Source organism: Leucopleurus acutus, assembly GCF_964270905.1.
Source record: "Leucopleurus acutus genome assembly, chromosome: 12".
NCBI lineage: Eukaryota > Metazoa > Chordata > Mammalia > Artiodactyla > Delphinidae > Leucopleurus > Leucopleurus acutus.
This window is the reverse complement of record NC_139154.1, coordinates 48,165,364-48,177,407: the sequence shown is the minus strand read 5'-3', so window position 1 is coordinate 48,177,407 and position 12,044 is coordinate 48,165,364.

Here is a 12,044-nt window from a genome sequence, read left to right as displayed (position 1 = left end):
ATCCCGCTCCCTCTCCCGCTAGCGAGGCGCCACCTGGGCCCCGGCACCCGGGCCCTCCACCCAGGGCCCAAACAAAACCCGAGCGCCGTGGTGCCGGGACCCCGCTCTGCCGGGAAACAAGAAGTCTCACGCCTATTGGCCGCGGGGACAGCTGGCTACCCGCCCAGTAAGGCTCGCTGCCATTGGCCAGCACGCCGGGGTTCCCTCGCACATTTAGCGGGTACCTGAGCCCGTACTGTTTGGGGGCTCGACCTGCGGGCCCGGCGGGAGGGTTCCACCCGCGTCTTCTCAGAAGACGGTTAACGGCCTGCCCACCGGGAGGAGGAAAAGACGAAGTGACCAAGAAGGACACTGGAAAAGACTCACCTGCAAAATAAAAAGACGGTGTGTGAAGCTAACAATTGCCTACGGTACTGCTCTTTGTATTACAAAACACCCACCGGCTTCAGCCACTCTCCTGCGGTTCGGGGATCCTCCAGTGCCCGGGCCAAAAACCGAGTGGAGGATGCAGGCATCGATCCCGCTACCTCTCGCATGCTAAGCGAGCGCTCTACCATTTGAGCTAATCCCCCGGCCGTTGTTGGCTTCTTTCTTTTTGCCTTACAGGTTGTTCTGGGGTGTCCACTGACCAGTGAACCGACCGCAATTCAGAACATTCATTTAGCTTAGCACTCAAGTGCAGCGGGACCAGGGGCAAGATTTTTAAAAGCAGACATATAATAATTACACATAAGCAATAATAAGCCTCATTTAAAAGCACAAGTTAACATTCCTTTGCATGTAACCCCCAAGAGGGCGTACCCATACCCTATTTACTGCATATATGTTTCACGGAACATCTGCAGTGCGTAAGCAACTCACAGCCGGCTTCTAGGTAAGCTTTTCTCCTCTGAATGAGTGGAAGCTAAAAAGATCACACGAAGTCCTTCGAGCCGGAATCGAACCAGCGACCTAAGGATTACCGTAACTCGCTCCACTACAGTCCTCCGCTCTACCAACTGAGCTATCGAAGGCCCCGCTGTTGTAAGCAGCTGCCGTCGTTCCTCTAATACTTACCAAGACCTCACTCCAGGGTCTCAGTAATTTTAGGGTGGCCTGGCCCCCACCCTCTAAAGGAACTCCCCGGGGCCGAGCTCCTCCAGGGTGCACAGAACAGAGGAACCCGGAGACAGAAATGCGAGCAAAGGGCGCTGCCAAAGGACCCGCTTTCCAACCCTGGACGAAGGAAACACGGGCAATACAGTTTCCCTTCCGTTTCCTTGCTTTTTACAAAACGATACCGCCCCCCCGCCCCCACCAGCTGTGGTTTCTTACAGGACTGCGGACACTTCGAGACCTGGCCCACAACCCTGACTTATGGGCCGCATTTCTCCGGCCGGGCGGGTACGCACACGTGCTCTACAATCGCCCGGCGCCCGCTGGGTTTGCAAAGCCGACCGCTTACGTTCGCTATTTCCGCTCCTCGTTTCTCTCCGGTTTCTCCAAGGGCGTCAGTAAAATCCTACTGCTCTCCTGATGTGAAGGACATTCATTCAGTCAATTAACCCATGTTTGTCAGGATCTCTTCCTCCTAAGAGCAAGAAAGATACAAACCACCGAGCTGCTGGAGGCGAGCCTGGCGGCGCTGGAGCGGGCGACGCGGGATGCCCGGGATTAGTGATTGCGGACGGGGCCCTGAGCAGGGCGGGGAGTCGGGCCGCTAGCATTCACCCGGCTCCCGCCCCTGCCCGCCTCACACCTGCATCTCTCCTTCCAGGGGCCTGGCATGCCAGCCCACAATCCTTTGCCCACTAAAAGCTCCCGGGATTTTAAAACAAAGAAACAAACCTAAAACCCAACTCGTGTGTGAAGATTTGCTTCACGGTGTGGCGGGGTGGGTGTGCGGGGAGACCTGGTCTCCATTGCCAGTTCTGCAACCGCCTGTGTTACCCCGAGTCACAATCGCCCGGGCAAATCCAGGTCGGGCGATGGTTTTAAGCCCCTTGCGGCTCCAACATTTTTGGGGTTCGCTCAGTCTGTTTTAAATCCGAAGTTTCTGTTGTCACTGAACGCAACACGGGGTTCACGCCTGTGCCCATCCACAAAGCAGGAGGTTAACATCTTCCCATTGATGTATTGGTTTAACTTCATTCTGCTGCTGCAAATGCTACCATTATGTCCTAGAACGTTAGTTTGGGGTAGTTTTCTTGGAACGGTGATTAGCGCTCTCACTGTCTTTCTTGGGGGGGGGGCTGGAAAGCAGAATATAATTACGTTGCTTGGGGTTTTTGTTTTGTTTTTGAGCGAAATTCACATAACATACAGCTAACTATTTTAAAGTATGAACAATTCAGTGGCATTTAGTACGTTCACAATGTTGTGCAAACCTCTCTCTAGTCTAAAATCTTCTTTTTTTTTAAATCAACTTGGAAGAACACCCTGTACCCTTAAAATAATCACTCCCATCCATACTTCACCCAGCCTCTGGCGACGACTAATACGCTTTCGGTCTCTACGGATTTACCTATTCTGGAGATTTCATACAAAAGAAATCGTAAAATATGTGACCTTTTGTGTTAATTTCTTTCACTTATCATAATGTTTTGAGAGTCATTGAAATTGTAGCATGTATCTGTACTTGTCCCTTTTTATGGCTAAATAATATTCTATTCCTTTGTTGATTCTTCTGTTGATGGACCTTAGGGCTATTTCCACCTTTTGGTGTTTTTTTTTTTTTTAAAAATAGATCTTCATTGGAGTATAATTGCTTCACAATACTGTGTTAGTTTCTGTTGCACAACAAAGCGAATCAGCCATATGCATATACATGTCCCCATATCCCGTCCCTTTTGAGCCTCCCTCCTGTCCTCCCTATCCCACCCCTATAGGTCATTGCAAAGCACTGAGCTGATTTCCCTGTGCTATGCTGCTGCTTCCCACTAGCTATTTTACATTCGGTAGTGTATATATGTCGATGCTACTCTCACTTCGTCCCAGCTTACCCCTCCCACCCCATGTCCTCAAGTCCATTTTCTATGTCTATGTCTTTATTCCTGCCCTGCAACTAGGTTCATCAGGACCTTTTTTTTTTTTTTTTTAGATTCCATATATATGTGTTAGCATACGGTATTTGTTTTTCTCTTCGAGACTTACTCCACTCTGTATGACAAACTCTAGGTCCATTTATCTCACTACAAATAACTCAGTTTTGTTTCTTTTTATGGCTGAGTAATATGCCATTGTATATATGTGCCACATCTTCTTTATCCATTCATCTGTCGATGGACATTTAGGTTGGTTCTATGTCCTGGCTATTGTAAATAGTGCTGCAATGAACATTGTGGTACACGTCTCTTTCTGAATTATGGTTTTCTCAGGGTATATTCCCAGCAGTGGGATTGCTCGGTCAAATGGTAGTTCTATTTTTAGTTTTTTAAGGAACCTCCATACTGTTTTCCATAGTGATTGTATCAATTTATATTCCCACCAACAGTGTAGAAGCGCTCCCTTTTCACCACACCCTTTCCAGCATTTATTGTTTCTAGCTTTTTTGATAATGGCCATTCTGACCAGTGTGAGGTGATACATCATTGTAGTTTCGATTTTCATTTTTCTAATAATTAGTGATGTTGAGCATCTTTTCATGTGCCTCTTGGCCATCTGTATGTCTTCCTTGGTGAAATGTCTATTTAGGTCTTCTGCCCATTTTTTAACTGGATTGTTTGTTTTTTTGATATTGAGCTCCATGAGCTGTTTGTATACTTTGGAGATTAATCCTTTGTCTGTTGTTTCATTTGCAAATATTTTCTCCCAATCTAAGAGTTGTCTTTTTGTCTTGTTTATGGTTTCCTTTGCTGTGCAAAAGCTTTTAAGTTTAAATAAGTACCATTTGTTTATTTTTGTTTTTATTTCTCTTACTCTAGGAGGTGGGTCAAAAAAGATCTTGCGGTGTTTTATGTCAAAGAGTGTTTTTCCTTTGTTTTCCTCTAAGAGTTTTATAGCGTCTGGTCTTACATTTAAGTCTTTAATCCATTTGGACTTTATTTTTTTGTATGGTGTTAGGTAGTGTTCTAATTTCATTCTTTTACATGTAGCTGTTCAGTTTTCCCAGCACCACTTATTGAAGAGGCTGCCTTTTCTCCATTGTATGTTCTTGCCTCCTTTGTTGTAAATTAGGTGCTCATGTGTGCGTGGGTTTATTTCTGGGCATTCTATGCTGTACCATTGATCTATATTTCTGTTTTTGTGCCGGTACCATACTGTCTTGATTACTGTAGCTTTGTCATACAGTTTGAAGTCGAGGAGCCTGATTTCTCCAACTCCATTTCTCTTTCTCAAGATTGCTTTGGCTATTTGGGGTCTTTTGTGTTTCCATACGAATTGTAAAATTTTTTGTTCTAATCCTGTGAAGAATTCCATTAGTAGTTTGATAGGGATTGCATTGAATCTGTAGATTGCTTTGGGTAGTATAGTCATTTTCACAATATTGACTCTTCCAATCCAAGAACATGGTATTTTTCTCCATCTCTTTATGTCATCTTTGATTTCTTTCATCAGTGTTTTATAATTTTCTGAGTACAAGTCTTTCGCCTCCTTAGGCAGGTTTATTCCTAGATATTTTATTCTTTTTGTTGCAATGGTAAATGGGAGTGTTTCCTTCATTTCTCTTTCTGATTTTTTGTTGTTGGTGTATAGGAATGCCAGAGATTTCTGTGCATTAATTTTGTATCCTTCAACCTTACCAGATTCATTGATTAGTTCTAGTAGTTTTCTGGTGGCATCTTTAGGATTTTCTATGTATAGTATCATGTCATCGGCAAACAGTAACAGTTTTACTTCTTCTTTTCCAATTTGTATTCCTTTTATTTCTTTTTCTTCTCTGATTGCCGTGCCTAGGACTTCCAAAACTATGTTGAATAAGAGTGGCGAGAGGGCTTCCCTGGTGACGCAGTGGTTGAGGGTCTGCCTGCCAATGCAGGAGACATGGGTTCATGCCCCGGTCCAGGAAGATCCCACATGCCGTGGAGTGGCTGGGCCCGGGAGCCATGGCCTCTGAGCCTGCGCATCCAGAGCCTGTGCTCTGCAACGGGAGAGGCCACAACAGTGAGAGGCCCATGTACTGCAAAAAAAAAAAAAAAAAAAAGTGGTGAGAGTGGACATCCTTGTCTTGTTCCTGATCTTAGTGGAAATGCTTTCAGTTTTTCACCATTGAGTATGGTGCTTGCTGTGGGTTTGCCATATATAGCCTTTATTATGTTGAGGTGGGCTCTCTCTATGCCAATTTTCTGGAGAGTTTTTATCATAAATGGGTCTTGAATTTTGTAAAAGCTTTTTTGGCATCTGTTGAGATGATCATATGGCTTTTATTCCTTATTTGTTAATGTGTATCACATTGATTGATTTGCATATACTGAAGAATCCTTGCATCCCTGGGATAAATCCCACTTGATCATGCTTTATGATCCTTTTAATGTGCTGTTGGATTCTGTTTGCTAGTATTTCATTCAGGATTTTTGCATCTATGTTCATCAGTGATATTGGTCTATAATTTTCTTTTTTCTGTATTATCTTTGTCTGGTTTTGGTATCAGGGTGATGGTGGCCTCATAGAATGAGTTTGGGCATGTTCCTTCCTCTGCAATTTTTTGGAAGAGTTTGGCAAGGATCGGTGTTAGCTCTTCTCTAAATGTTAGATAGAATTTGCCTGTGAGCCGTCTGGTCCTGGACTTTTGTTTGTTGTAAGATTTTTAATTATGTTTTCAATTTCATTACTTGTGATAGGTCTGTTTGCATTTTCTAATTCTTCCTGGTTCAGTCATGGAAAATTGTACCTTTCCAAGAATTTGTCCATTTCTTCGTGGTTGTCCATTCTATTGGCATATAGTTGTTTGTAGTGGTCTCTTATAATCCTTTGTATTTCTGCAGTGTCAGTTGTGATTTCTCCTTTTTCATTTCTAATTTTACTGATTTGTGTCCTCTTCCTTTTTTTCTTGGTGAGTCTGACTAAGGATTTATCAATTTTGTTTATCTTCTCAAAGAACCACTTTTAGTTTTATTGATCTTTGCTATTGTTTTCTTGGTTTCTATTTCATTTATTTCTGCTCTGATCTTTATGATTTCTTTCCTTCTACTGACTTTGGGTTTTCTTTGTTCTTCTTTCTCTCCTTGTTTTCAGTGCAGGGTTTGATTGTTTATTTGAGATTTTTCTTGTTTCTTGAGGTGAGATTGTATTGCTATAGACTTCCCTCTTAGAACTTCTTTTGCTGCATCCCATAGGTTTTGGGTCGTCACGTTTTCATCATTTGTTTCTATGTATTTTTAAAATTTCTTCTTTGATTTCTTCAGTGATCTCTTCGTTATTTAGTAGCGCACTATTTAGCCTCCATGTATTTGTGTTTTTTACAGTTTTTTTTCCTGTAATTGATTTCCAATCTCATAGCATTATGGCCAGAAAAGATGCTTGATACAATTTCAATTTTCTTAAATTTTCCAGGGCTTGATTTGTGACCCAAGATGTGATCTATCCTGGAGAATGTTCCATGTGCACTTGAGAAGAAAGTGTATTCTGCCACTTTTGGGTGGAATGTTCTATAAATATCAGTTAGATCTATCTGTTCTATTATGTCATTTAAAGCTTGTGTTTCCTTATTTATTTTCATTTTGGATGACCTGTCCATTGGTGTAAGTGGGGTGTTAAAATCCCCTACTATTATTTTGTTACTGTCAATTTCTCCTTTCATGGTTAGCATTTGCCTTATGTATTGAGGTGCTCCTATGTTGGGTGCCTAAATATTTACAGTTGTTATATCTTCTTCTTGGATTGATCCTTTGATCATTATGTAGTGTCCCTCGTTATCTCTTGTAACAGTCTTTATTTTAAAGTCTATTTTATCTGATATGAGTATTGCTACTCCAGCTTTCTTTTGATTTCCATTTGCATGGAATATCCTTTACCATCCCTTCACTTTCAGTCTGTATGTGTCCCTAGGTCTGAAGTGGGTCTCTTGTAGACAGCAAATATATGGGTCTTGTTTTTGTATCCATTCAGCCAGTCTGTGTCTTTTGGTTGAGACATTTAATCCATTTACATTCAAGGTTATTATTGATATGTATGTTCCTACTACCATTTTCTTAATTGTTTTGGGTTTGTTTTTGTGGGTCTTTTTCTTCTCTTGTGTTTCCCACTTAGAGAAATTTCTTTAGCATTTGTTGTAAAGCTAGTTTGGTGGTGCTGAGTTCTCTTAGATTTTGCTTGTCTGAAAAGCTTTTGACTTCTCCATCAAATCTGAATGAGATCCTTGTTGGGTAGAGTAGTCTTAGTTGTGGGTTTTTCTCTTTCATCACTTTAAGTATATCCTGCCACTCCCCTCTAGCCTGCAGAGTTTCTGCTGAAAAATCATCTGATAACCTTATGGGGATTCCTTTGTATGTTTTTTGTTTTTCCCTTGCTGCTTTTAATATTTTTTCTTTGAATTTAATTTTTGTTAGTTTGATTAATATGTGCCTTGGTGTGTTTTTCCTAGGGTTTATCCTGTATGGGACTCTCTGTGCTTCCTGGACTTGGGTGACTATCTCCTTTCCCATATTAGGGAAGTTCTCAACTATAATCTCTTCAAATATTTTCTCAGACCCTTTCTTTTTCTCTTTTTCTTCTGGGATCCCTGTAATTCGAATGTTGGTGCGTTTATTGTCGTCCCAGAGGTCTCTGAGATTGTCTTCAATTCTTTTCATTCTTCTTTATTCTGCTCCTTGGCAGTTATTTCCACCATTTTGTCTTCCAGCTCACTTATTCATTCTTCTGCCTCAGTTATTCTGTTATTTGATTCCTTCTAGTGTATTTTTCATTTCAGTTATTGTGTTGCTCATCTCTGTTTGTTTATTCTTTAGTTCTTCTAAATCTTTGTTAAACATTTCTTGTATTTTCTCAATCCATGCCTCCATTCTATTTCCGAGATTCTGGATCATCTTTACTATCATTACTCTGAATTCTTTTTCAGGTGGATTGCCTATTTCCTCTTCATTTATTTGGTCTTGTTGGTTTTTACCCTGCTCCTTCATATGTGACATATTTTTTTGCCGTCTCTCTCTTTTTTTTTTTTTCTTTATGAGTGGGATTGTGTTCCTGTCTTACTGGTTGTTTGGCCTGAGGCTTCCAACACTGGAGTTGTAGGCTATTGGGTAGAGCTGGGTCTTGGTGCTGAGATGAGGAGCTCTGTGAGACCTCACTCTGATGAATATTCCCTGGGGTCTGAGGTTCTCTGTTAGTCCAGTGGTTTGGACTTAGAGCTCCCACTGCAGGTGCTTCGGCCGGACCCAGGGTTTGTGAACCAAGATCCCACAAGCTGCCTGGGGTGGCAAAAAAAAAAAAAAAAAAAGAACAATAACAAAGTAAAAAATAAAATTAGACTAGAAGCTAACAGATATGTTAGGAAGAATATAAAAATAAAAATATAGATGACTCAACAACCAGAAGGTACATCAGTACACAATAGTGAAAAAGAGGAGGGAAAAAAAAAAGAAAAAAAAAAGGGGGGGAAAGCCTTAGCTGTGGAGGGCGGGGCCTAAGCAAGGGCGAGGTTTGGGTGGTGGGCGGGGCCAATGCTCAGGACCCACAGGGCTGGGAAAGGCCCTGGGAGCTGTGGGGGGCGGGGCTTAGGCTCCAGGAACAGAAGGGGCCCAGGCGTGCCCCCCATCCCTGGTCCCAGAGGCTAGGGGACCTCACCTGGGAGCTCAGCAGGCTCCCCGGCCTAAGCGGGCCAGGCGATCGCCCTCTGCTCCTCTCCGGCTGCTCTCCGAGAGTCCCTCCCACCTGCTTCTCCTGATCTCCCCAGCCTCAGGGGCGCCAATCCTGTCTGGCCTCCACTTCACCTCCTCACTCCGTCCCCCTCCGTCCTACTGGTTCACTTTGGGGTTCCTCCCGTCTCCTTGGGTGTTAGAGTCCCCCACCAGTGGCCAGCAGGCGCACCTTTTGGCTTTTATGAATAATATTGCCATAAACATTCGTGTACAAGTTTCTGCGTGGATGTATGTTTTCATTTCTCCTGGGTATACTCTTAAGAATGGAATTGTTGACTTTTATGGTAATTATGTTTAACTCTTTGAGGAACTGCCGAACTGTTTTCCACAGCGGTTGAACAATTTTTCATTCCCACCACCATTGTAGAAGAGTTCCAATTTCTCCACAACCTTGCCAACACTTATTTTCTGTATTTCTTATTGTAGCCAATGTTTCAATAAATAGAGCTCAATTAATAACAAGCAGTTTTGTCATTAAAGATTTTTGAAATCACCATTTGAACAGCCATTTCTCATCGTTTGCTTTTTTACAAAAGTTCATTGAAATACTCATCTTATTGTTGGACACAGTTTATCCAAATTTTTCCTATTAATACTGCTACAATAAATGTTCTTGTACGTAAATCTTTGTCTATATTTCTGTTTACTTCTCTAGTCTCTAGAATATATTTATAGGAGTGGAACTACTCGGTAAAGTAGTATGAAACTGTTAAGGCTTCTGATATTACCAAATTAATCTCCAGAAACATTATACCAATTTCTATCACAGCATTCACTGAGTATATTATCACTTAAAAAAACTTTTATTAATATGATAGGCAAAAGTAAGTACTACCTTATTTTAAATTTACACTTCTTTGCCAACGAAATGGACTTTTCCCCCCTTAAGTCTATTGTTCATTTGCATTTCTTTTATGAAGTATGTCTTTCATCCATAGTTTTACTGTTGTTTAGTGCTTTTCTTACTGATTTGTAAGTTTTTTAACATTAAGAATGCATTTATAAGCTCAGTAAGGAAATGGAGGCCTTGATCAGCATACCAACCAGACCTAACAGACATATACAAAACATTCCACCCAACAACAGCAGAATACATTCTTCAAGTGTACATGGAATATTCTCCAGGATAGCCCACATGTTACGTAACAAGTCAATAAATTTAAGAAGACTGAATGGGAACTATAGACTCCGGGTGACACTGATGTGTCAGTGTAGGTTCACTGATGTTGACATTAGGGAAGCTGTGGAGTGTGGGGCAAGGGGAGTGTACTTTTTGCTCAGTTTTGATGTGAACCTAAAACTGCTATAAAAAATAAAGTCTATTAAAAATTAATAACTTGTGTACTAACATAGTAAAAAAGATATACCAAGGCACATCCAACATGTCTGAACGCAACGTTTTTATTAATAGGTAGAATATTCAATAGTCAATAAGTATTCACTCATGCCCTGAATGGTGAAAGCTCTCCCTCACCCCCAAATTCTTATACTTCAAGTTTGGGCAATGAAACTGCCAGGTAAAAGTGGAACATCACATAGGGAAAAGCAAGGTCCTTTTCCCCCTAAAGTCCCCTTGGGAGCACAACCAGGAAGATTATGTAGAAAAAGAATTAGTCACTTTAAGTGTTCACTTAAATCCAAACTCCTTCAGGAGAGATTAAGACATATTAAAATGCTCAGAGGTCATCCAACCATTGAAATTTCTGTATAATTGACAACTGGGTCATTCTGGAATAGGGCAGGGCAGGCATGCCTATTTCTGTGGGAAACACTCCACTCCAGTAAGAGTGGAGCCATTTGAGAATGGACTGCCAGTGTCACAGGTGGGAGTCCAGCAGCATTATCTATCCATAGTAAGGCTCCCCATCAAGCTGCCCTGCTCTAAAGCTGAGGCTGTAGACGGGGTACACAGACCAGAGGAAACCAAAACCATGCGTTAAGACTTAGAAAAACGGAAAGAAGTGTTTCCAACGAGTCATGCGATATAATTTGCAAGTCCGTACAAGAACTAGTAATAACTAAAGTTAGTTAACAGTATTCAAACTGCCCATCAGTTATATGGTATGTTCTCTGTAAAACTCCACCTGTGTGTGAAAAGTAAAGTTAAAACGTCTAGAAGTGATCTTTCAGGTGTCAGTTTACTTCCCAAAACACCAATTACCAGTGTGATTGCCTGCCTGCCGGCATCAGTGTACTCCACCAGTCCATACTGGTTCAACTAACTGGCTCAGCTTGGATTCCTGTTCGTTGACAGTTCTGCTAAAGTAAAACATCTGGATGTCTGGTCTAGCTTTAATGGACAGCAGGTACAGCGTCGGACTAATGACAGAGGAAAAATTCTGACAATTCCAGTTATCAGGTCAAACCACTGTGTCTACTGAATAAAGCCAATTAAGGTGTCAGTGTCCCTGGGAGAGGCTGTGGAGACCCCAGTTTACCTGAGTTAAAGAAAAATGTTGCATCCCAGGATCATATGTCAGAGATTAAATGAACCTAACAAGGTAGAAAGAGTACACACGTTAGAAACCAATGAAGCACTTATAAGTGGGATTCTCTGAGTTGCTAGATTGAAAATCCAGTCCAGCAGCCTTGGCTGGACTCAATGTCATTGTAGGACAGAGTGTTATCATTTTACTGGTCCTGCGCTCGTGCCAACCCAAGCTCACACCAGCCCCCTTTCTTCAATTTGCCTTGAATACAGGACAGTTACAAGGATTCACTACTCTTAAGAGTTGAACCCATCTGATCGGTAAGGAAGAACTGAGGCAATGGAACATGTCTTGGGGCCCTTGGACTGTCCTGCCTAGCAGTCCTAAACCTTGGTCCTTTGCCAGGCGGGGTTTCTTTTTTTCTGGGAAAAATGGTCATGGCTGACTGCCACTAGAAGAGCAGGGTTCTTCCCAATGTGGTAATGTAGTTACATCCTAACAAGGAAAGAGAACAAAAACGTGAGATGCTATAGTCCTCACGGCCTCACCTTGTATCAAGAGTTTTCTATGCTTGCTTCTTTATAATCTTGCTGCTGGAAATGGAGGCAGCATCTCAGGGCAGCCCGTGAAGGGGAAAGTGGCAGCTGGCCATCTCAGGTGTTTATGACGGAAGCAGAAACCAGCCCACGGAAGTTGGAGCAGGCAGTGCACCTCTAGTACTGCTTATATTTTTTGAAACATTCAAGGAAAGAAGCTTGAGGTAAGAACCGAAAACCCATGCAGTTAGCTAATTATTATAGTCTCAAGTCAAAAATTAAAAGGGACTTTGGTGATAAACCCT